Source organism: Notechis scutatus, chromosome 3 (genome assembly GCF_049901735.1).
Source record: "Notechis scutatus isolate UNSWTSFEM ecotype Mainland chromosome 3, rNotScu1.2, whole genome shotgun sequence".
NCBI lineage: Eukaryota > Metazoa > Chordata > Lepidosauria > Squamata > Elapidae > Notechis > Notechis scutatus.
Genome location: NC_142011.1, coordinates 48,491,866 through 48,519,011, shown reverse-complemented (window position 1 = coordinate 48,519,011; position 27,146 = coordinate 48,491,866). Strand labels below are relative to the sequence as shown.

The following is a 27,146-nucleotide window of genomic DNA, read 5'->3' as shown; positions in this document are numbered from 1 at the left end:
GAACCCGTCAGCGACCCAGCTCCGACCCTCAATACGCTGCAAATTGAAACCCTCAACTCGCTGCCACTAACGGCAAGGGATATCGCCGCCGACACAAAACGGGACGCTATCCTCGCAAAAGTTCTCAGTTGGGTCGAACGCGGGTGGCCAGTCGAAGAAACCCCCGCCACTTTTGCGCCGTTCAAGCACCGGCAAACGGAACTATTCTCCCAGAAGGGCTGCATCCTATGGGGAGATAGAGTCGTCGTGCCAGAGAGACTACAGCGACTCGTGTTGCAAACCCTGCACGAAGGACATCCGGGCATCGTCCGCATGAAGGCCCTCGCTCGAAGCTATGCGTGGTGGCCAGGCATCGATAAACAAATTGAAGCCTGGGTTACCACGTGTAAAAACTGCCAAGAAGTCAGCAACACCCCACCGAGAGCAATTCCCACCGAATGGGAAACTCCTTGAGGCCTGTGGTCCCGCATCCACATTGATTTCGCGGGACCCACGAAAGGACACACGTTTCTCCTAACCGTGGATGCTTACTCCAACTGGCTCGAAATCCACAAGATGAAAAGCACAACTACTGACTCTGTTATTAAAAAACTAGATAGATTATTTGCAACACATGGTTTCCCAGATGTTCTAGTTTCCGACAACGGACCCCAGTTTACTGCTCTCACCTTCGAACAATACTTGGCGGACCCGGGCATCCGCCATGCCTTAACTTCGCTGGCTCACCCTGCGGCAAACGGTAGGGCAGAACGGATGGTTCAATTCCTTAAAAAGACACTCCAAAAAATGGATCCGGGGGACATCGATGCTAGATTAAACAAAATACTCTTACTACAACACATTATCCCCCACAGTGTCACCAACAAGACCCCAGCCGAACTTTTAATGGGGCGGAAGCTTCGCTCCCACCTCGACCGACTACATCCATCTTACTCGCCAGAGAAACCCTGTGGATCCAGCGGAACGTATCGCCAATTCAAGGTAGGCGACTTGGTCTATGCCAAAAACCTTTCCGGCGAACCGTTGTGGGTCCCAGCCACCGTAGTCTACCTCACTGGCCCTAGATCTTACCGCCTTAAGATGACAGACGGCAAGATATGGAAACGCCACATAGACCAACTTCGATCTCATTTACAACCAAATATCCGCGACCCCCCGGACTTCCAAACTCAGGGGGGAGGGAATACCGAGGGGGACGAAGACCGCATAGATGACGATGTAATCGAGGACAGACGGCCACTAAACCGAGTGCTCGCGCCACCTGAAGAAGGTCCGGGATTGGGGGCATCCTCCCCGCAGAGGAACACCATAGCGGAAACATGCCCACCTGATCCAGGAATGGACTTAAGGGACTCTGATAGTGTCGCGGAATCAACCCCGGGTGAAAACGAGCCTTGCGTTCCACCGGAACCGAACTTTAAACAAAAACCGGTGGAACAGCGGAAATCAACTAGACAGGTAAAATGACCTGCATACCTGCGTGATTACGTCACCACGGCCGTCAAGCGGAACCCAGGGGGGAGGGGTGTTGTGAACTAAAGAAATGTAATTAATAAAGATTCATTTGCATAGCAGGATCGTAATCCTGCACTTCCTATTGGCCCATATAATGGCAAGTTATGATTGGTTAATTCCGAGCAATCTGACTGGCTGTTGGCGGGCCGAGTCCCATTGGACGAGGTTCAAACCCTATAACAACATCCATTGGTCATCCGGATAGCAGTTCACTCTATAAAAGGGCAGCCGCTATCCGGGGTTTTTTGTCTCTGTTATCATGCTGTAAATAAAGAGCTGAAGTTCACGTAAAGCAGTCTCGTCTCCGTTTCTAAGCCCATGCCTCATACTTAACAAGGCCAATCATGGTCGATTCGTAACGGCCAATCAGTGCTGTACACTCAGCCAATCCGAATGCTGTGCGTCCTAGCCAATCAGAATACAGGGTTACAAGAATGCAAATACAGAACAATTAGTGTCAAGAATAATTACATAAAAAGAACCAATTAATTTTAAAATATTTAAAAATGATTCAAGGAGAGCATGCTAGTATATTTCAGGATGCCCTCACAGTTTAAATCCACTGGGAAGGATTTCATTCTGTGCCAGGTTTGCATGCACATGTTAAAGTGTCATCTAAGTGCTAACTCAGAATTTAAAAAAATATCAGCACTTGTTTCAGCACAAGATATGAGATCTTATCTCATACAAGATATGAGATATGAGCTCTTATGAGATCTGAAACAATTCCATTGGCTTAGGATAAGTTTTTAAGCTTCAGACTGACTCCGATAACCAACCTGCCTTTGAAAAAAAAAAAAAAAAAGCTAGTATGGGTAGTTTTTAAGGTGCTGGATGGGGAGTGTAGACACCTGAGTTCTCCCTCAGGTTTGTCCATAAATTTGCAGGAGTCAAAACATGAAGGCATTGCCCCTCCCACCACAAAATATCCGGTTTAGGACATAGATATTTCATGAATGCCCTAATCTTATCATTCTACTGCTCATTATAGACATTTTCCTCAGTATCCTTGCCATGTAAAGAATATTTGTCAATTGAATCAAGTCAGTGATCCATGCAGCTCAGTTTTATTTATTTATATATCCATTCATTTTACTACTGGATCCATATCTTGTTTGTTCTAACATTCTATGTGACTTTCAACAATAAAAAAATAAAAACTATGAAAATATGAATTCAAATACAACTTTATATAGCATGCCTATAGATCAAAATGTTAACAAAACAACATTACTGCCAGTAATTTAAAATGACCATTAAAGGGCTAGCAAAAGAGACAAGTTTTATCATCCAAATGGGGTGAGCAGGAACCAAACACATATCCATAGGGTGACATTCTACAGTCAAGGAGCTGCCCAGGAAATGTCCTTTCCAATATGTATCATAGTTGGATTTTTGGCTAAGGGGGCATCTTTAAATGAACTTTTCCCTCTGATATAAATAATTAGTCAGTTACATAGTAGATAGGAGAGATGGATGGACCTTCTAGTCCAGGGATGTCCAAACTTGGCAACTTTAAGACTTATGGACTTCAGTAGTTGAAGTCCACAAATGAAGTCTTGAAGTCCACAAGTCTTACAGTTGCCAAGGATACCCAGTGAAGCACAATTCCTATATATTACAGCAATGCTATCTTCTGTCCCTCTAGTTCTAGGCTGCTGTCTCATATGGTAGCCCAATGGACAGATAGGAAGAGAATGACTTGTTATTATAGCCTTGTTTCTCTAATGCATGCTGAGCCAATATTTTCATTGTGAGTTAAATTGTGGATAATAGAAGTTTTCCCAGAATTTGATTTGGCATTAATTAGCTTTAGATTGGAGTACTCACCATCTATGTAACCTATACTTTATTTATTTGTTTGTTTATTTATTTGATTTGTCAATCGCTTACAAGATAATAGGTATAAGTATAACATGAGTAAGAATACAGGAAATAGGTATGAATAAATGGGGACAATAGGACAGAGACGGTAGGCACAATTGTGCACTTATGCACACCCCTTACAAACCTCTTAGGAATGAGGTGAGGTCAATAGTGGATAGTTTAAGGTTAAAGGAGTGGGGGGTTAGAGGATGTAACAACAGAGTCAGGTAGTGCATTCCAGGCATTTACCACTCTGTTGCTGAAGTCTTACTTTCTGCAATCAAGTTTGGAGCGGTTTACATTGAGTTTGTATCTGTTGTGTGCTCTTCTATTGTTGCAGTTGAAGCTGAAGTAGTCATTGATTGGTAGGACATTGTAGCAGATAATTTTGTGTACTACGTTTAAGTCTTACCATAGGCGGTGTAGTTCAAGGTTGTCCAAGCCCCAAATTTCAAGCCTGGTGATATTATAGGGTATTCTGTTGTGAGCAGAGGAGTGTAGTACTCTTCTCATGAAATACTTCTTTGGTTAGACTAAATAGGTCATTCTCTAAGGCAGGGGTCCCCAACCACCGGGCCGCGGACCGGTCCCGGTCCGTGGAGCACTCTGTACCGGGCCGCAAAGGAAAAAAAATAAAAAATGGCGGCTTTCTTCGCCTTCAGTGAATGCTGCTGGGATCGGGGATCAAGGACACAAATGAGAGAAGGGGAGGAGGAAGCAACCGAAGCCTGTCCTGCTCTCTGGCTCAGTGGCTTGGCTTCCTCCCGCCTCATTCCTCTCTCAGTCGCTCTCTCGCTCCTCCACCAGCCCAGGAAGAAACTGCTTCAAAGAAGCCGGGGGGTGTGTGTGTGTGGCTTTTCCTGTCGGCGCAGCTCCTCCGAAGCGCCCGTTTCACCCCCACCCCACCGCCAATCAATCCAGGTTCAATCCAGTGCTCCGTTCTGCCTGCCTGCCTGCCTTCCTTGGTTTCTGGTAGTTTTGGAGCAGCTTCGGCTGAGAATAATAACTATTCGCCTCTTTTTCTTAGCCGAAGCTGCTCCGAAACTACCAGAAACCAAGGCAGGCAGGCAGGCAGGCAGAACGGAGCACTGGATTGAACCGTGGCGGCGGGGCGGGGGTGAGCGGGCGCTCGGAGGATCCGAAACCACCAGAAACGAAGGCAGGCAGGCAGAACGGAGCACTGGATTGAACCGCGGGCGGCGGGGCGGGCGGGGGTGAGCGGGCGCTTCGGAGAAGCTGCGCTCTGAAACCACCAGAAACGAAGGCAGGCAGGCAGAACGGAGGATTGAACCGTGGGTGGCGGGGTGGGGATGAACGGGCGCTTTGGGGAAGCTGCGCCGACAGGAAAAGCCACCCTGCCGGCTTCTTTGAAGCAGTTTCTTCCTGGGCTGGTGGAGGAGTGAGAGAGCGACTGAGAGAGGAACGAGGCAGACACCTGAGGATGAGGCTGAGGGAGGGAGGGAGACACCTGAGGGATGGGGCTGAGGAAGGCAGGGCCGAGAGGCGAGGCTTCTCAGCCATCCTGCAGGGACTATCTGTCGCTCAGGGTTGCAATGAGGAGGCATTGGCGTTCCCTGAACTTGGTGGTTTGCTGGCAGACGTTTTATTACCCGACTAGGTAACAACATCAGATGTCACCTAGTCAGATAATGAAACGTCTGCAAGCAAACCCTCCAAAGTTCGACACCCCCCCCCACCCCGGTCCTTGAAAAAGTGTTTCTGAGTGAAACTGGTTCCTGGCACAAAAAAGGTTGGGGACCACTGCTCTAAGGTATTGGCTTCTAACCTACTTGAAGAAGCCAGGATCTAAATCTGGCATCTTTTGTATGAAACAAGATATATTGTATTATACTGAGGTATGACTCTTCCACGAGTTTGAGTCATTTTACTATATTTATGTCCCAACTCCCAACTTTATTATCCCACTATAATACTGTCAGGGGAAATTCAAATACAGCTTTATATAGCATGCCTATAGTTTAGCCCTTTGTCTTGTTTTTGTCAGTTGTTTTCTCTTTCTACCCTAAGAACTGTGCCAAATGTTTGCCTGTAGTACAATCTGATCCCCACAAATAAAATAAGAAAAACTGGCAGGCAAACAAAAAATGGTCTGCTATTTCTGTCCAGATGCCTCCTATGCCAGATGTGGCTTTTCTTGGGTATTTATTTATAAGTGTTTGGTTCAATGGAAGTAAGCTCACTGTCCCAAATAAAACAGGTGTCTGGCCCTTTCAGCTAAGATGCATTTTTTTATGATTATATCAACAAACCTATTTCAACTGCCAATGCCAGATGAGTAGACCTCATTTATTCAAAGAGGAAAAGAAACTGAGCTCAGATGCAGTGGCAGTTGTGCACAGGTGAGGCACAAACTGAAGAATCTTGCTTAGTTATACGAATGGAGGTCCTATTAGGGTTTTTTTGTTGTTGTTACAGATGAATAAATGAAAATGGGGACAAAATAGCCAATCTCATTGAAAGACAAACTCTGCAAGATGAATTCACCTCAAAAACAACTTGAAATTGCAATATGGGAGGAGAACTGTCTTAGTTTAAGGTAGAAAAAGACAAAACAAAACAAAACAAGGAGGTAATTGCACCTATTTAGACAAGCACATTTTACTGATTTTTATTATAATTGTATTACTTCTAATATTAAGAGGCATGTGTAATACATGGTTCACTTTAACAGGTCATTAAAATTGTAAGTCTGAATAGCTGTTACCAGACTCATTCTAATTTTTGAATTAGCAAGCAGTTCCCTGCCAACAGCATGCCCATTCACATCTGTATATATGCATTGTATTCTTGCATCATCTAACATAACTGACACAAACCAAGAGTGTTTCTCTTCAGTCTCACTACATACTGTACTTATTTGCTATAGCTCTAACAGAGGGGTCCCCAATCCCCAGTCTGTGACCCCATGCTGGGCTGCAGCCCCTTCGGAACTGGGCCACAGAAGTGGCGCACATGCATGAAACTACATTTGTGAAAGCAGCTTGTGAAACCATCCCTCTCCCTGCCTCTGCCTCCACCACTGCTGATGCCTCCACTGGTCTGCAGAGCTGAAAGGAGTTTATTTTTATTTATTTATTTTTATTTATTTATTTGATTTGCCAATTGTTTACAAGATAATAAGTATAAGTGTATACATAGTTGTGAATACATGAAATGGGTACATATAAGAAAAATAAAAGAAGAATAAGAGAAACAATAGGACAGGGACGGTAGGCACGTTGGTGCGCTTATGCACGCCCCTACAGACCTCTTAGGAAAGGGGTGAGGTCAATAGTAGACAGTCTAAGGTTAAAGTTTTTGGGGTTTGGGAAGAAACTACAGAGTCGGGTAGAGTATTCCAGACATTGACCACTCTATTGCTGAAATCATATTTCCTGCAATCAAGTTTGGTGCGGTTAACTTTGAGTTTGTATCTATTGTGTGCTCTTGTGTTGTTATGGTTGAAGCTGAAGTATTCATTGACAGGTAGGACATTGCAATGTATGATTTTATATACCATGCTTAAATCAGACCAAAGACGGCGTAATTCAAGGTTTTCTAGTTCTAGAATTTGGCGACCACTGCTTTAAGACAGCCAGATAATGGAGACGAATACCCTTTCATTCAGGACCTGTTCTCACAATCACTGATATGTGGTGATATGTATCATCCTGAACCCAGAGCCAAGGCCACTTAAATTTGTTTATAGCTGTTCCAATTTTAAAGTAGCGTTTTCCTCTTCTCCCAACATCTAGTTGGCCATATATAAATCTACCATGCTTCATTAATGATGTGGTTGCTAATGCAGTCTAGTCTGTAGTCTAGTCTGATCTGTCCTGGCTCAGCTTCTATTGGTTATGTTAGGCTATTGTGGACATGTCCTATTTCTGGACACCAACTTCCCTGGTCACTTTGGACTGGACTGCAGAACAAATTGGATTCCGCAGTGGCATCCACCCACAAAAGACTATCCCTTCCCAAGGATTGGGCATGAGATCTTTTTTTTTCAACACAACATTAAAATAATGAAATTTTGTTTTAAAACAAATAAGACTAGGAACCTTTTTAAAAAAGAGTGCACTACTCATATGCTGCAAAGAAGGTTGATTTAAACCTAGATAAAATAGGAATTCTGCCAGCTGTGGATGCTTTCACCATTGTGTGCATTAGAGAGTGTTGTTGCGTTTATTCTTATCATTGCTTCTGCCAACAAAAGGCATTGTGCAACCATAGCTTTTACTGTTTGTAAGGGCGGAAATCATCATAGTATTGTTCTATTCTGATTTCATGGCCCTCCTTTGGTAACTTCTGGAAACTGCTCGTCAACGAAGTAAAACTATATTTACCATCAGCGCAGCCATTGATTTGCAGCACTAGTCAAGAATGGCCCTCTTTCATCACTCTCTCATTTCACTCCACATCTCTCTTTCTATGCCTGTGAGCTGGCTATTAGCACTATGCGAGGTTACAGGCATGCACTTGTGCATCTACCAGCTATTAGTTGGGCAAATTGACAGTGGCTAACCATAGTGTTCCCGGAATCTGCCATGACTAGCCCAGCTCTGCCTAACCCATGTAGTAGGAATAACTAGTGGTTATTTTTTCTGCTGGCAGGTAATACATGGTGAGAAGAGAAATGAAGGTCCTCACTCTTCAGTGAAGTTAACTTGTCTCTCACTAGACTAGTAAAGACAGCACATTGTTCCTGTGGAAGAATAGAGTTTTGTACAGAGTGACAAATTTTATGTCAGCATACTTTTCTCCTGGCTAAAGAGGTAGATCAACGTTGTCCACGTTGTGGAGCCTAGGCCACTGATTAAGAAGCAAAATACTAGAGAATAAACTGACTGAGTTTGAGTGAGCTTTATTTTTTTACTCTTAATCAAATGTTCATGGAACCATAGAATGACAATTTTGCAAAATCTGAACTGGACTGGATGATAATACCTTAATGGAACCACATATAATATTGTTTTTCTATTTCTTACTTACATTCTCAACTTTGACTAGCCTGGTTCTCTGTTGTGCATGCTCCTTGTATTTTTGATACTGGCTTGTAGAGTATGTACCATTGGACAGATAAGAATAAACTGATGTCTACAATCTGTTCTGGGCAAAGCAACACTTCTCCCTCAAAGAATTTAATTTGTAACCTTAGGGTGCTCCTGACCTGGACCCACCTATTATTGGCTCTTTATCAAGTGGAAAGGTATTTGTGGCCCAAAATGCCTATTAACATTTTAAAATGATATTCTAGTTACTACCTGGAGATAATTTGGTAACAGCAATCCATATTAGAGGAAACTGACTGAATTACTATTGCCATCATTTATGGGATCAAATATGGCTGTGTGTATTTTAATTAGGAATATCTTTATATGATGGTCATTTTCGCTTGCACTGCTTTCAGTTTCCTATTAAGTTCTTCATAGCTTGGGGTATTGGTATGAGCTGATATGGATCCTGAAATTCACTTTGGCATTTGCCAAATAAACTCTGAAGCATTCAGGTTGGCTTACTGTGGAGATGGTCTTTTGTGTTCCAAGAAAGCTGATACAATAAAAACTTGGCAAGTTTTTTTTTAAAAAAAAAATCATAAAGATAAGCTTATAATTAAAACTGGATTTCTACTTCACTCAAAACCTAGAATTATTTCCTATACTATATTTCCCTTGTTAATGACACTGAAATTCTATTGTTACTAAGAAAATGTGATTGTTTCTTCACTTAACTGGGCTTCTGTGACCTATCCTGAATATGGTTGTGTAAGTATCACTAGTGCCTATTGACTATAGTAATGTTTTGTATGTACACACACACACACACACACACACACACACTGGTAGGTTTCTTCATGAAAAAATGGCAAAAAGTCCTATTAGCAACAATATTTATTAATTACATGCTTATTGTTTTACTGCTCTTATTTTTAAACAAAATGCTTTAGGTAATACTACAGCTTGAAAACATTGATTAGAGAGTAATATTTTTTCTTTGTTTCTTTATTATATTTATCCTGCCTTTATCATTTCTATAAATAATGGAAGGTGGCAAACATATACAATACTCTTTCTTCCTCCTATTTTTATCCCAAACAATAACCCTGTGAGGTTAGGTTGAATTGGGTTGAGAGAGTGACTGACCCAAAGTCATCCAGCTGGCTTTTGTGACTGTGCAAATATAAATAAATTTGTGTTCGGGTGTGTTCATTCATTCCTAGTCTTAATAGTTGAAATTCTTTAAAAAAATAACAACAACCAACAACAATGTGGGAAGTTAGGAATCTTTCTACACAAACCACCAAAGATGCCCATATAACTGGCCACTGAGATGAGTCTTTAAAATTCAACAGAAAAGAAACATGGCCTTTTCAGAGACCTGCTAACAAGATTTAAGGAGACAAATATAGACCAGAGAGGAAGAGCAGATGATATAAAGGGGGGGAGGCACAAAGAAAAGAAGGATGAGATACATTTACCACAGTCCCCAGAGTGGTGAGGGTAAACAGACAAATATCAATGAAGCTTGTCTTAAGTCTCCCAGCTGGTGCAGATCCCCAGGGTGGCTCGTGGGCTGCTGTCTTGACAGCTGGGCTTCACAAAGCTTTATCGGCAGCTATTTTCACCCTTTCAACTGGCTGCATGGCTCCCAAAAGGGCGGGAATGTGACTGCTGTGATGTGTTCCTATATTTGCCTATTGTTGTCTTTTTATTCTTCTATTGCAAATGACAGTGCATACTGCCCTTCCAAGGAGCAGTTATATTGATTGGTAGTACTGACTCACAACTTTTGATCCTCCCTACAACCATAAGTACTAAATATTTTCTGACTCTGTCATTTCCTGCCATTCGCATTGGCATCTGGACACCTTGGCGAAGCAAGTGTTATTCCTTGTATTGTATTTGATTCCCAGTCCAAAATTTAAACAATCTTATGCCAATATTTTCTGTACTACAGCGTAATACTTGCTTAAGAAAACTAGGGTCTGCAAACTTCATTGCACAATCTCTCATCTCTACATTTCTAGACCAACCTTGATCTGTCATTGATAAATTCCCTGGGAAAGCCTTTAAGTGGGAAGACAGCAGATATTCACTATTGGCTGTTCATCAGCCAATGATATCATCAGGTATTTTCTCTTTTCTTGCTAATCAGTGTTGACAGTATATGGCAGGGCTCTCCAACCTTGGCAACTGTTAAGACTAGTAGACTCAACTAGTAGACTCAACTATGCTATTAACTATTCAGAATAACAAGGAAAGTCAGGTCACCCTATTATTATCTTATTTCAATATAAGAGTTTTCTGGTGAGGAAAAGCTCTCAAATTCAATTTGAAATTTGAAAAACAAACTCTCCCTCTCTGTCTTTTGTTGAAAAGTAACACTTTAAAGATGTTTACACCAACCAGAAAAGGCTCCAAAGTGGTCTTCAATACCTTAGCAATACAACATGCCAAGGAGTTACTATAGCAAATCAAGGAGGAATCTTGTGGCTTGTTCCTCTAACTAATTGAATAAGTCATAACTCCTCAATAAATAGTATGATGCCTGGCAGGATCAGTAGCTTCACCAAGATATTCCTTGGTGCCTAACAAGTTCTTTGTTTTTATTTTTTTTATTTTTTTCATAATAAATAAATTAACTGAAAGCTAGTAGGCAGTAAAGCACCTGTCTCAAACATAACAAGTAATTTCCAATAAATATTTTGGGTTCAGATGGATTACAGAAGCATTCTTAGAAAATAAAGTGGTGAATGACTGCATCCCAGTGTTTGTCTCTTGACAAATGTGATTGACTTTACCTCCCGTGGTAATTGCTTTGTAAGTCTGCTTGCCTTTAACTCACGCTGAAAAATTCTAATGTATACAGTCCTCAAAAAAGGATCCCTGAGAGAAGCAATAGGAAGGGAGGAAGAATACACAGGCAACAGATTTAAGGCATTTCTAACTCTGCTACTACTCTCCAGACCCTGCAAACACCTCATCTTCATTGTCATGCTATGTCAGTGAGGGTTCTAAGTGACCATAGAAGCACTACAATGGAAAGAATCCTTTAACCCGGGGGTCTCCAACCTTGGCAACTTTAAGACTTGTGGACTTCAACTCCCAGAGTTCCTCAGCCAGCAAAGCTGGCTGAGGAACTCTGGGAGTTGAAGTCCACAAGTCTTAAAGTTGCCAAGGTTGGAGACCCCTGCTTTAACCCATCAAAACTAATTCCCTGCTCAGTGTAGCAATCCATATTAAAGCATCCAGCATGGGCTATCTGCTTAATATAGCCAGTGAAAGGAAGCCCATTCTCTCCCTGCATAATTAGTAAGTTATTATTAAGAAGTCAGGAATTTCATAGAAGGATTAATGATCAGCAGAGTTGTCTCCCAGCAGTAGTTATGGTAAATAAAATCCTCTGCCTCTATGATTTCATTTCTCTATGAAAGAAAACAGTTTGTTTTTGGAAGTTGTCATCTATTATATATCTTTATTGTCTCTTGATTTGGCAGATGATAGACACCCGATGCAATTTTATAATACAAACAAAGCCTAAAGATTCATTCTTTCTTTGCATGGGTTTTTATTTTTCATCTTCTGTAGTAACCCATTAGAGACCTTTATTATATGGAAGAAAAATTATAATTTAGGAGTAAAACACACATTTTTCAAACTGTAATGAACTTGATTTAATGCCACCTGGCCCTCCTAAGAAAAACAGCTACTTCCCAGAAACAGAATACACATCAATTTCAAACAGGATCTTCCTATAGGAAAGAAGATCACTTTACATGTAGCAAAAGGAGAGATCGTTCGCTTCCCTCTTCCGAAAGATCATTTGTTCTTCTGAAAACTGCAAATAATTCTTTGAGAAAAGAGAGAAGCAAAAAGCTGAATGCTGGGTTCAGAGAACAGCATTACCTGACCTTTATTTCCTGATTTTTTTCATCTTCTGCTGCTGTGCGAGGCACAGCTGCAGTTAAAAAAGCAGGAAAAAAGGGCTCTTTGAAAGGCTGCTTCTTTGCACACAGCGTGCTGATGACGATTTACAGGTGCATTGCTCCCAGCGTGCAAGGAAGCATATCGTAAATCACCGAACCTCGTAAATGACCGAACTGGTAGTTAACCTTGTCGGATCCCACCCCTGTCCGTGGATATGGATAACTTAGCATCAGGTATTAAGTCAACCTAGGAAACAGGAAGTTTAATAGAATTCTGCAAACTTACTTTTGTTTTTACTAAGTGTATTTTTTACCCTAAGTTCTTGCCTCTGATATTTATTGTTTCTATATAACCATGATGGTGAACCTATGGCACCACTTCTGCTGGCATGCAGAGCCACTTCTGCTGGCACGCAGGAGGTCGCCCGGAAGAGCCCCGCTGTGCATGTACCCCCTGCTAGCCAGCTGATTGTCGGGTATTTGCTGTGCATGCACGGGGAGAGATGTGCACATGGGAGACATGTGTGCATGCGCAGAGGCTGGCGGCGTGTGGGGGGTTGCGTGCACATGCACAGAGGTGTGCGGTGTGGTGGGGGTTGTGTGCACATGCGCAGATGCGCACAGTGTGCGCACAGGGGGTTGTGTACGCATGCGGAGAGGGTGGGGGAAGTCGCACGCACATTGCATTATGGGTGCAGGCATGCAAGCACGCACGCACACTTTTGGCACGCAACGTGGAAAAGGTTAGCTATCACTGCTATATAAGCTTAGTATTTTTGGATTTTTATGCAACTTGGACTCCTTTTGTAGCAGAGTTTCTTCAAAATAAGGGAAGACCAGCATTATCTTATGGTCTGCTACAGCTTTATATTTATTGGAGATCCCTTTAAGTTACTGTCTGACATATGGATAACTCTATACTTTGATGTCTTTTGCCAGTAAACATCTTTGTACTACAATATTCACAGTTAAACATGTTTTTTACACCCTGTTATTTTAAAAGCAAAATTAGCTTCTGTTTATCCCTTATGAGATTGTTCTATTGTCTCTTAAAGAAGTAAGGGAAAGGAAGGGCCATTAATTTTAATACTATAATGCCAGGATATGTCACTATGGAATTTATTAGTTTTTTTCCTTTTAATTTGCCAGAAAACAACATGGGTTCTAAGAAGTCTATCTCTGCCACACACTGGCCTAAGGGGAGAGGACATTTACTTGCCTGCTTTCTAAAAGATAGAACTGTTGTGTGTTAACTCAGAAGACCATTAAAAGAAGATGGTTCAAACCTCCAATGTTTTTGGGCTCAACTGTGTGGTAAAGTTTTCAGATTCATCTTCTGTTAAAAAGAGCATGACTGGAAAAGACCTAACATGAGATTCTAGTTTCAGACAAAGTGCTAAGCAGAGAAGACAAACTTATTCTGACTCAAATATAGCTTTTCATCCCAAATGAACATTAGGCAATCGCAGTCTTTGAAAACAATTTGCATTGTACCATCTAAATCTCAAAGCTAAGTTTAAAATCACAAGTTTAGGAAAAAAAATACTGTATTTGAGAATTCACTTTTATCTAACTAATTGCAAGTCACTTTTTTTTCACTGAAGAAATAGAGAATTTTCCATGCATTATAAAATTGTAACACAAGCTGCCCCTTACATAATTGGCTACTGGATTGCAGCTCAAGTGCAAAAAAGTGGGACTTGTATTGTGGAGGTCTCGATATATGTGTTTTGTCATTTTTGTATTTTGTAGTTCGTAATAGACATCTATGATTAGCAAGATTGAATGATCACTACATTTGAATACAATATTGATTTCTCATTAGATTTGTGCCTGATGTCAAAATGTGGCTTTTCTATAATCTTCTGGAAGTGGAATTAAAATAATAGTTCCATGTAACACATTCATTTTCCTAATAAAAATCCAGCATTTTTTCTTATAAACAAGTAATTTTCTTATTCAAAAATATATGGAAACATCCATTTTGCCTTATATCAATCTCCCAGTAGCTTCTCCTTGCTTCTGTCTTCTAAGTAAACAAACTGTTGCTTCCTTTTGTTCACTCATAATAGGTGCAGTATTTATGAAGGTTTAAATGCTAAACAAATTAATTTGGGAGTGAAGGGTAAATTCTCTTTTGGGTTCAGCTGAAACTGGTGACTTTTCAAAGTAAGCCCCACTCAAGGGTTTCCTTCAGGATCAACATGCATGAATTGATCTTGCTAATTAATTAGTTCCTGACCTAGCAGGAACAGCTGCGGTTTACTTTGCTGCTAAAATTACTTCTTATTACTTGTCATTCCTGCAACTGTAAAATTGCACTTCTAAAAACAGAATTAAACAAAAGTGAGGAGAAACCAGAGTGCCTCTAAGGAAGAATTTAATTATTAAAATATTTACTGAGATCCAGAAATAGAAATTGATGAGGGGGAATTCAAGTATGCAGTGGCCCCATGCAAGACAGCAAGAAGCAGGCAAAGAGCCATTTCAAAAGGATAGGACAAGGCAAAAAGTACTATGCTTCAAAGACAGCCTTATAAAGTCTCCGTGGCACTCTGCGCTGGAATAAAATTGGTTAGCAACAGTGATGTTATCTGGACTCTCCAAGAAGCCAAGTACGGTAAGGGTCCATTTCAGGCTAAACACTCATTTGGAAGAACCAGTCTCTTTTTTTTTTTCTTTTGCCTTAATGAACAGACTTCGGTTGCATGCCTTCCCCTTTGGGAAGGAGGATTCCCCCCTCCCAACAAGGAACACACGCCCTGCTGGTGCTCCACCCTTTCTGCGGTTTCCTGAATGCTTTGTCGTAGATTTGCTAAAGATCATTGTGAGAAACCCAACTGTGGTAAAATGCAAAGATAAGTGACCCTTTTTGAGAAAGAAAGACATGCCAATACAGGTTGTGGTAGCAAAGCTGCTCTTGCTGTAGTCTTGCACCACCTTATTTACAAAGCTTTCACAGCAATGCAAGAGCATTGCAGGGAAGCTAGCTCCCTACCCACCATTTCATCCACGATGATACAGAGGATACTTCCTTCCTTTCCACACTCCAGCAAAATTGCTTTGGCTTTTAAATTAAAATGCCCATTGCATTCTCCATACACATCCTACAGCAGAAAGAGAAAACTACAGTCCTGCTTGCAAGGTGACTTGCACAAAGTCGCTCCTTCTAACTTGGTCGTGCACCATTGCGTAGGGTCCTCACAGTTGTTCCTTGGGGACTGGAAAAAGGAGACGTGGGGGAGCAAAGGGTATCTAGATGGTCATAGGGACTATGGGAAAATAAGAGCCCCAGCCTTACCCCTGATGCACTTTATTTCCTTGGTGCATTTCCTTGGGAGGAAAAAAAAATGGGGATTATGGGAAACATAGCTAAAAAACATCATCCATTCACTTGTCAGTGCAAGGGTGAGGGATTGGGCAAGAAGGGGGAAACTTCAGGGTGCAGGCAGCAGTACAAGACCAGAACTCCTGTCAAGGGGAAACTGCCAGGTCCCCATAGAGGAAAGACAGCAAAAATGTTCTGAAGCCATAACTGGGCAGTAGTTAACCGATTTAGTTTCTCAAACCCCAGCATCTTTTTCTTTATTTGCTATGCTCTGACAACTACAAAAAAGATTGTTATTTTTAAATTTTGTAAATGATAGATTGCATGAGGAGGATGTTAGGTTGATATGTGCATGAATTCACTTCTATTTCTAACCTCCAAATCTCAAACAAGTGAATAGTCAAAAAAATCAAGGTGACATCTGTGCAATCAAGGCTCTGCTCCATTTTTAGATATACTGCATGTGCCCCACACACACATGAAAAAAGGACAAGCCTTCCATTGTATCAGTGCAGATGCCATCTTGGCCTTTTTGACAACTCTGTACCTGTATGTGTGGTATGAGTACAGCATAGAGAGATGAGAAATTGTGGTGTTATAGAATACTCTCACATAAGACAAACAAAAAACAAAAAAACCCAGAATGGTGTGAACAACAAGAAGACTGAAGTTACTGAGAATAAACTAGGAAACTTTATGGGATTTAAATACCATAAATGGGTATAACTGTAGTGCTCTAGACTTTCATTTGTGCTACATACGGAGGCCATCCTGTTTTGTTGTTACTCACTGGAAACTTCTGGGTTTGTTTTATGTCTGCCTTTGCTGTATTCTGCTCTCTGGGATGCACAATTGTCCACGAAGCACTTTATGACGTCAAGTATTTAGTACTCATTAATTATACAGAACTATAGTCTCTTGTTCTGCATGTGCATACAAACTATTAACTTGATCTCGTTAGCTAATTTATGTACAGTTTTATAGACTGTTTTCAGCTATAAATGAGAGAAGTTTTTAAGGCCTGTAATATACTTGATGGAATCAAAACATGAACAGAGGAACACTTTGCTGTTTTAAGACTTCCCTCTAGTGGTAAATATTTGTTAAGGGTAGGAAAGATAAACCATCCCAGTGAATAAATTGCTCTCCTTTGTTAATAGCAATCCAAAAAGTGATAGTGTTTCCCTTCTAATCCACAAGCACTATTACATGATTCTTTATATTTCTGTAAGATGATTTCTAATTCAACACTGCATGTGCATTTTACTCTGTGCTACATATTCACTTGGAACCAAATTAAGGGCAGATTAGCTGGTTTAATGGTATGTTCTTGAATCCAAGAGGCAACACAAGTCCTTTAGCACAAGTGGGCTCTGTTCACACACCCATCCCCTTCTTTTCTCCACCTCCCACTATGAAGTAGGAAACATTCCCCTTTCCCACCCCACTTTTCTGGAAGAGTTGAAGCTTGAAGAGTTGAAGTTGAAACTAATACCACTCAATAAAGCCTCAGTAAGATCACACCTAGAATAATACCTCCAGTTTTGGTCACCACACTGTAAAAAAGATGTTGAGACTCTAGAAATAGTGCAGAGAAGAACAACCAGGATGATTAGGAGACCAGAGACTAAAACATATGAAGAACGGTTACAGGAACTGGGCATGGCTAGTCTAGTGAAGAGAAGGACCAGGGGAGACATGATAGCAGTGTTCCAGTATCTGAGGGGCTGCCACAGAGAGGAAGGGGTCAAGCTATTTTCCAAGGCATCTGAAGGCCACACAAGGAGTAATGGTTGGAAACTGATCAAGAAGAGATTCAACCTAGAAATAAGAAGAAATTTTCTGACAGTGAGAATCAACCAATGGAACAGCTTGCCTTCGGAAATTGTGGGAGCTTCTTTGCTGGAGGCTTTCAAGAAGAGATTGGACTGCCATTTGTCAGAAATGGTGTAGGGTCTCCTGCTTGGGCAGAGGCTTGGATTAGATGACCTACAAGGTCCCTTCCAATTCTGTTAATCTGTATCTAATCTGCTGCCTTTGTCCCTTAATATCTTGATTGCTTAGACTGAGCAAAATTCATATTTTCAACTATAAGCTACCAAGGAAAATGCACAATGTACCTTAAAACACGTTTGCATTAATTCATTACTAGTCTGAATTTACATTTTAATATTTTAAGCACCAGCTGGATTGCTATTAATCTTATTGTGTTTAAACCTGGATGCAAATTGACCAAACTGTAGATTTTCTCTGAACATGCCTTTCTTTAGTTTCCTAGCTGATTTTACCAAATAATTTAGTCTTTTTAAAAGACTGATAGAGAAATTCTCTAGGATGATTTCCTCTGCTGATGAAAATAATAGAGAGCTCTCTGTATTATTATTTCTGATTTCTTGGGAACTGCTCAGGTTGCCAATTTCTTATCTGGTTAGGCAAATAACAATTTCTCTCCTTAAGCATTGTGTTTTGGGAATTTTCCTCCCTCATGACATGATGGGGAGGAGACCCTCTGATATTGGCATATTTTCTTTTTAACTCAACCCTTTATTTTAGCTAAAAAGCCTACAGTATTTCCCTCTTTAAACATTATAAAATTCTAATAATTTTATATGGTTACATATTGTATCGCATGTATTTTTCCCCAGTCACCTGCCTACTCAGAGATTGTTTGCCAATCTGTGAACAATTTTTCTACCTTCTCATCTGTAGTTTCTTCATTGGTAGATTGTCAACAGAAAGAAAAATGACAGGACAGTGGATGATTATAAATGGCAGACATCATCACTTGGGAGTCCTTAAATCATGTAAAACAAGTTGTAACTGTTGTAACAAGGAAACAAGCCAATAGCCATTTTTTTGTGCATTCAAATTTACAGATGTTCCAAAACCAGCTTAAAGTCCAAATATTTAAAAACCACCTGCCTCAAAGCTATCTTACCAAAACTGTAAATATCTGCTGGGGAGTCCCTGCTAGTAGTCCCATTCATGACGAGGGAAGGGCTTTCTCAGGAGGAAGGTCTAAGCGGGTGCCCATGCTTTGGAAACCTTCTCCAGAGCAGGGAGTCCTGACCTGCTGTCCATTTAGGAAGGCTGTGCAGATTTTTCTATTTCCTATAGTCATTGAGATTTAATATGGTTTTAGTATGGGTTTTCTTTTTATTGTTTTTGTGGAATTATTACAATGATTTTATGATAATATAATTTTATCTGGCATTTTTTTTTTTACAAAACAATTTTATTGGTTTTTAAAGACAAACAAAACAAACAAAACATAAAAACATCCAGCTTTCTTTCATAAATATACAAGCAGTATGTCGGTTGGTTTACCAGTTTTTTGTGCATCCATTTCGTAGTCTCAATTACAGTTACATTACATAATAACTCATATTATCAATCAGAAATTAAATACCCTAGTATCACTATTAAACAATCATTTGACTATAATTTTATTCAGTCATACTTTGCGAGATAACTATAATTGACTTAATTTATTTTATAACAAATCATATAATCATACCAAATCTATCCTAAAAACATTATTATAGATATGATATCAAAAAAAGAAATATATCTTTATATATTCATTATTTCCTAGAATTCTAGATATTCTATTATTGTATTTTATTATCTAACCATTGGTAGAAAAGGTCCCAAATTTTATAAAATTGTTTATCCTCTTGTTCTCTAATTTCAAATGTCAATCTACTCATTTCAGCACATTCCAATATTTTCTTAATAATTTCTTCCTGCGATGGTATTTTCTATTTTATCTGGCATTTTTGTTGCTGTAAACTGCTGAAAGCCACTGGCAGAACACAAATGATTTAATAATAAATTAGGAAATGTGTAGCTGTCTTCTATACATTGTTTTGTTTGAACAACTGAAAGCAAGCCTGTTCACCCAAGGCAATTCTAGAGTAACACGTGCTTCAGGACCAACCTCCCTCTTAGACTGCTTTTTAAAAATGAATTATGCTTTGCTTTTTGTGTATTGTCTTCACTGACACTTTTAGTTTTATTGTTTCCTTGAAGAGATCTTTTATTATATCTTTTTGGATTTTTTCATGAAGAATTCCAGTAAAAAAAAAATAACAACACACAGGAAGCTATCTTTTTCAAATGTACTTGCAGTGGCAGCCTATTTCATATTACCTGGAAACAGAGCATAGATCAATGTTTCTGAAAATGTCTCCTAGGACTCCAGGAGGTTTCCCAAGACCCAATCAAGGATACTCAAAATTCAAGTTTGCCAGCCTATGTTGAAATCCCATCAAACAATTGTGAGAACAAGCAGTGAATAGATTTCAATATTTAATGCAATACATATTGATAAATATAACCCATACAAACATATAGTGTTTTGGTATCCAGAAAGAAAATTTTTAAGAAACAGTGACATAGAATACAATAGATTGTATTCATTTTAGAAGTTCCTCTTTTTGGCTTGGTTCTTTAACTCAAAGACATACAGCTTGTGCGGTCCTCTGAGATTGCCTGTTTTCAGAGAGCAACAAGGACCACACCATTCAACTCTGAGCTACACACATTCTTTTCTATCAGACACACAATTTAATAGCCTAGGGCCACATGGAAGCCTTCAGTTTGGTCCAGCACTAAAGGTCAGAAATTAAAAAGGTTGATGTGATACAAAAGGAAAATGATTCAATCCATTGGGATAAATATTATTTGCTATGTTTAATTAATATAAATTAATTCAATTAAAATATATTTCTTGTCTTACATCTGTCCTTCATCCTGGCTGTGCCTATCTTTTGGAGAGTGATCTCTGGTATCCCATTCATTGCTCACTATGAACCCCAAACAATTGCATGTTGCTATTATAAACAGTTGTCAACATGCCTGTTATTTGATCACTATATGCCTACTCAGAACTAAAAAGTTATGAATATGAATACAACATGTTTTCTTTTGGAGGGCGGATTACATCTTATAGAACAAGAAAAGTTCAAGTAAATATGTGTATGTATAAACTGTATGAATAGATCTGTGCTGCAAGCTATTTAAAGCTGGATCCAAGATATGAAAACACTGCAAACTATTGTTCTAGATAATTTGACAAAAGGGAATCACTCACCAAGAGTGCTAATAACTACTGCTAAGTAGGCATTCTGCATGAACCAGCAGTTTTATTGCTATAATATTTAATTAAAACTCAGCCAAGATTCAGGCAGCTAACACACAGCTGTAATGTTTTGAAAACATTTTTCTCTACGTTACATGCCCTTCTGATGAAATGAAACTCTTACTATGAAATCAAATCAGACAATAGGCACACAGTTTCCAGTAACTCACATACTAGTTGGTAACATTCTAATTTGAGCTCCCTTGATTGGAATATTATATAGAAGTTATTGAAAGACAGTAAAATGGACATCAACAATCTCATATCCTTCTCAAAGTTGTGACAGTAAGTTTAAAAATTTGACCTCAACAATAAAGAATTATTATTTTTTAAACTGGCATGCCATTGATTTCTTTAAAAGCCTGGTCAAGATTAATCTGGAGGTAAAAGAAGCAAAACAAATAAAAGGTTGCAAATTTAATAGCTGAGGCAGAAGACTACAAATGGGCAAATATGACTTAAAAATGCATGACACTCCCATTATGGGAATCCCATAAGCCCTGCAGATGTTTATAATTAAGCTATATTTAACTATTTGGGACAGAAAGAGCACAGGCTATTTTTAAAAATTCTTTCACCAGTATCACACCATATGATTCTTTACCTGTTCTTTGCAACAATTCCTAATGGCACAAGAAATTTCTTCTTTCACAGTAAAATACAAGCAATAACTCTTTTCAGCTTTATGCCACCAGCCCAGTAAATACAAATGTTTGATCAGAAAAGATATGTCCAAGATAGAAGCAGTAAACTATACACCAGGATTTAGGAGTTTGATTTTCTTCAAAAACAAATGCTAAACTAAATTATCTGTAGGCATGTATGCATGTTAGGTAAATAGTGCCCTGAATACACAAATCAGAATTTTGATATTTAAAAAGAATGAGAATGGGCATATAATCCTTTTTAAATTATCTGTATTTTTCATGCAAATACTGTTATGGGTAATTTCATTTCTTATGCACATCTGTTGAAGATGCAAACACTTTCTTTTTCTAAAATATTTCACAAAATATACACAAATATTTTACATGCAGGAGAGAGCATGTAAACACAGGCACAAGGGAACAACAATAAATGCATGAGAATAATATATATAAGCACTTCAGTTTGGTATACATTCAAGATCAATTGATTATGTCTTTTCTCTAAACTTAATCGTGGTTAAGATACCAAAATTAATGAATTTAAATCACTGATGATTTAATATGGAAAATGACTAATTTAAATCACATGCATTTCATATGGTTCTAATATATGACTAAGTTTGGTTCCAACCTAATTACATATCATCTAGGACCAGCCAATGTCATATCCAAATATATAAAAAATGTGTATTGTTTTTTGAAGGAATATGTTCTTTCTAATTTTTGGAACACGGACTCAAGTGTTTTGTTATTTACAAGTTAAAGAAACTGAGCAGCTTCCTACCTTATTGTTGACTGTCAACAGTTCTCCATTGTTTTTTTAAAGCAGCATTTCCTATGTTCCAACTTATTTTTCAAAGTTCAAACTTCCTAATGTTTTCACTGCTCTTAAACCTATGTTGCTTGGAATGGTGTTGCAATTTAAATAGACTCAGAACAACAGCTTTCTCTGATAGTTGTTTACATTTTTGTTTCAGCATTGTAATTGGTTGGAGCAGTACCTTCTCCCTGCCACATGCGTGATAGTTAAACAGGAAGTGGGGTGCTGAGGGGCTGTGAAACATTTCCTGTTCTACAGTCTGAAATATACACATACATGCCTTGATATTCAGAAGAGTTCTACTAAAACAATCACTAACTTAGAAAGCAAACCAGAAGACAATATAGTTGACCTTAAAAGGGAAAATGAAACAGCACTGTAATTTTCCCACTGCAACAATGATCCAGCCCCTCCATCCCCAAAGAGAGATGAGGATGTTGATAGAACAAATTTAAAAAATGTGCATATGTCCTGCAGAACAATGGACCTAAACAGCTACTACTGAATCGTGAGATGTTTTGAGTCTATTCTCAGCAATGCCCATTCCTATAGTACAGTATATGAGACGATAGGAAATATGGTGAAAGAAAATTGATTGAAACCAAGTCCAAATCTGAGCAAATGATAGATGTGGGAAATCATCTATTGGTAGCTTGAAAAATGAACCCCCTTTGAAACTCCAGCTGTGTTTTTCACTTAGCAAGTAGCTCAGATACATCAAATTACTATCATGTACTGACTGGCAGACTCTGATCTGAATACACTGGCTCCTGGTTTTGAATATAAATGATCACTGCAGCTTTTGCCAAAAGTTATTAGAGTCTTTTTCCAAGGCACAGCTGGCCCATACAGAACTAGGAAAGAGGCTACTGTGTAGCACAATCATTCCAATTTCTTAAACTCCCTTTAGGCTTTGGAGCCCAGCAAGTAACTGAAAAAGCTAACCATCCTTTCTGCTCCAGCCTGTCTTCATACAGAGGTACAGAACATGTAATTTCACAAAGAGTTGTTTCTTCCCTTCACCCTTATGTTTAAACCTTTTTTTTTTTAAGTATTAAAAATAGAGGATCTTTGTCCCTCTGTGCCTTAGAATATCCTAAAAAAAACCCCACTTCTTTAAATAACTGTGGGAGGCAGGTAACAGTATATTACTGAAATGTTGCCACAGTTCTCTATTTGCTCTATAATTTTGTTCTTTTCTGTGCATATTTTCCAGGAATTCTGAACACATAAAGATAAGCATAGAGTAGATGGGATGGGAAGCCACATACATAGGATACTTTTTGAAATAATACTTGAATGCTGGCCAATATCAATGGATGGAAAACTATCCTACTGCTGAACTATCTACTCTTACGTAAGTTACATTTATGTAGGAAATGTTTCAAAATACCATCCAACAATCCCATGTTTCTTGTAACTTTCAGAAGATATCTCAAAATATGTATGAAAGCAAATGTATATTTGGGGGCTAACAAGATATAGTAGTCAGGAATTCAAAATCATAGGGCAGGAAGGGAACTTGAGGGTCCAACCTCCTTCTCAGGACAGGACTTTTGTACCATAGAAGTCAAATGGTTCCAGTTTATTTTTGAAAACCTCCAGTGATGGATCACCCATAATCCAAGGAAGCATGTTATTCCACTGATTCTCTCACTTTCAGAAAATTTCTCCCTACTTCTAGGTTGTATTTCTCTTTGACAAAGTTTTACCCATTACTTCTTGTCCTGGCCTCTGGTGCTCTCGAAAATAAGTCAATGTCAATCCCCTCTTCTTTGTAACAGTCCTTCAAATACTAGAAGTTATCAGGTCCTCACTGATCCTTTTCTTAGGTTAGACATGTATAGGTCCCTCAACTATCTGTCATATGATTTAGCCTCCAGACCCCTTATCATCTTTGTCTTCTCTGCCCACTTTTCAGGGTCTCAACATTATTATTTTTTTGTATCATAGTGACCAGAACTGAATGAAACATTCCAAGTGTGGTCTCACCAGTGTGGAGTCAAGCTCTACTATCATTTTTCGTTGTCTTGACATCATCTCTCTGTTGATGCAGCATTAACTTTTCTGGCAGTTGCAGCAAACTGCTGGATTGTACTTAAATAGTAGTCTGCTAGGACAGGGATCTCCAACCTTAGCAACTTTAAGACTAGCGGACTTCAACTCCCAGAGTTCCTCAGCCAGCTTTGCTGGCTGAGGAACTCTGGGAGTTGAAGTCCGCTAGTCTTAAAGTTGCCAAGGTTGGAGACCCCTGTGCTAGGACACTACATCCCTCTTACAGTTACTGCTGTTGAACTAGGTACCACATATTCTATATCATTGTATGCATTTCATTTTTCCTGATCAAATTATACTGTATTCTCAACCACAGAAGCTCCCTGAATGATTTTGGACCAGACTCTCTCTCTCTCAGCCCAACCTTATAAGGTTGTTGTGGGTAAAAAAAAATAGGAAGAGCTATATACTGTATGTAACCTTATGGGCAAAATTCGAAACAAAAGGTGGGCTATACACCTAGTATACAAACAAATATTGTGGGTTGGAAAAAAAGACATAAACAATGAAAATACAAGAGAGTTATATAAATGGATAAAATCTCAAATAAGGCAAGACTATTGCATAATATTTTGAAACCATTATCTGGATACTGGATTCTAGATCATGGAAAGTCCTGAGGACATTAATGAAATATGCTCTAGAAATCTTTTTCCACTAACCTTCCTTGCATTGTTCTAGCATCAGCTCTTCATTGCCTTTCAAGCTTTTGAGCTTTAGTGAGGCTTCAGACACCTTGGTCGTTCTTTCAAGAGGAAATATGCTAGAGATCTTTGCAGCTTCCTCTTGTAAGATCTTCTTGGAATTTTTGGCATGCAACATTTTGGAAAAGCAGGCTATTTAGCAAAATTGCAGGCACCTGTGCCACTTTCTTTCCCTCTTATTTGAGCTTTTTCCTGGGGGTTAGCATGGTAGAGTTGCCAATAAAACTGCAAGTTTTATTGTAGTTTTGTAGTTTTGCAGCCACCAGCAAACAAAGTGCAGTGGGCATTAACAAGAAAAGAAGAAATCTCAAAGAAGGGATTTAAGGCAGAACAGGCTTAAGAAAGAAATGATGAAGCATGCTAGTAATAGTATGGAACAGTATGAAATATAAGCATGTCATTGTCATAGAATACTAGTGATTAAATGGTAATCGTATAAAGCATAGTATAAGCTTTGTCATGGTATATTATAATGGTAATTATTTGTCAAATTTGCTTAATAAGCAACTAGGCAGTGTACAATTAAAATAAAAACAAATTGTATTCCAGTGGGAGGCAATTAAAACAACTCTGATGAAGAGTGGGGTGTGCTCATTTTGGTCTACATAAGTACTAACACACAAATGATAACTTCAAGAACCAACTATAATTCCAGACACATAAATATGCTAATAACTACATCAACAAGACAAACTAAAACAAGAAAAAAAAATATGTGAACCAAACCAGCCCTGGAAGCAGCATTCAAAAGAATAGGACTGACTGCAGACACTTTAAGAAAACATGATACACATTTTTTTAGGCAGTAGGAGATAGAAACAATGATAGTGTGGAAATGTCCTTGTGTTCTCTTCATACATGGATAAAGCCATATTTTTACCAGAGCCACATGCTCTTGTTGGAAGAAATATCCTTCTGGGTTCAGTTCCAAGTGGGGAAAATGGCTGTTGGTATATTTACCTGAGCACAGCCTTTCTATACACGCTGCGAGAGAGCCCAGCAATGGGTAAGACTCCCTCTGATATAATCGAACTGAGTCTGCCAAAGTATAAAAACCAGCCCCTGCTGCTGGCCCCCAGCTTTTTAAGCGAAGAAACTTGACAAACGTAGTGTGTCTCTGGAAAATAAAACAGTGAGAGGAACCTTCCCCAACCAAGACCAGACGAACACAGGGTGGGTCTGGACTTTCTCTCAGCGTGTATAGAAAGGGCATTCTCAGGTATATATACCAATGCCCATTCTCCTCCACGCTGCTACAAGAGTCCAGCAATGGGACATACCAAAGCCTGCATGTCCAAGGAAGGGTCATCATCTGGTCCGCTCAGTTCAACCCTGGAAGAACCTTCTGAAGCACCCTTCCACCAAATGCCACTTCTGCAGAGGCGAAGGAGTCCAGATGATAGTGCCAGATAAATGGAGATGGCGATGCCCAGGTAGCTGCCCTGCAGATCTCAATGGACACCTGGGTAGCCAAGGCTGCCGAGGTTGATACACTCCTAGGAGAGTGGGCTGTGAGCTTCTTGGGAACCGGAAGTGATAAAGTCTCGTAAGCAGTGGAAATACATGCCCTGATCCATCTGCCCATCATAGATGAGGAAATCTTGCTCCCCAAGGAAGCCGGTTGGAAGGACACGAACATCGCTTCTGTCTTGCAAAAGGTAGCGGTATGTTTAACATAGATACGGATGGCTCTCCGCACATCCAGCGTATGCCACTGATGGATGGTGAGATAAAGAGGATCTTTGTTATGTAGAATGGATTGGCCCAGGCCCAGCAGGGGAACTGAATTTCTACCTCTCTGAGTTTCTACTTCTCTTTTAGGGGAAATACTCTGTCTTTTTACTATATCCTAAAATATTTCATCTTTCTAGAAGGGGGTTAACTTCCAACACTCTAATGTAGCTTAATATAGTTAATATTTAAATGTAACAGATGGATATAGCAAATAACTTTAAAAAAATGTATTCATCTGTAATTAAATCAGATTTAACATGGCACAAGTTTTATATCCTCAGCTCGCAAATGTGTTTGAACTTTGCACTGACATTTCACGACGGTGTATTGTTTCATTGTATTGGTGTATTGTTTCATTGGGACCACTGTTTACTCCTGCTCCTACCGAAGACAGGAATCAAATGGCTA

The 27,146-nt window shown here is 39.4% G+C and overlaps 1 protein-coding gene across 1 annotated transcript in view; it reads right to left on the bottom strand.

The window, feature by feature from the left end:
- The window catches only part of CCND3 (cyclin D3), an 86,824-nt gene extending 64,412 nt beyond the window's left edge, over window positions 1–22,412 (bottom strand). The window contains exon 1 of the mRNA XM_087959762.1: window positions 22,210–22,412. The gene's annotated coding sequence lies outside the window, so the exon portion shown is untranslated. The remainder of the gene's footprint in view (window positions 1–22,209) is intronic.
- Window positions 22,413–27,146: the final 4,734 nt, after the last annotated feature.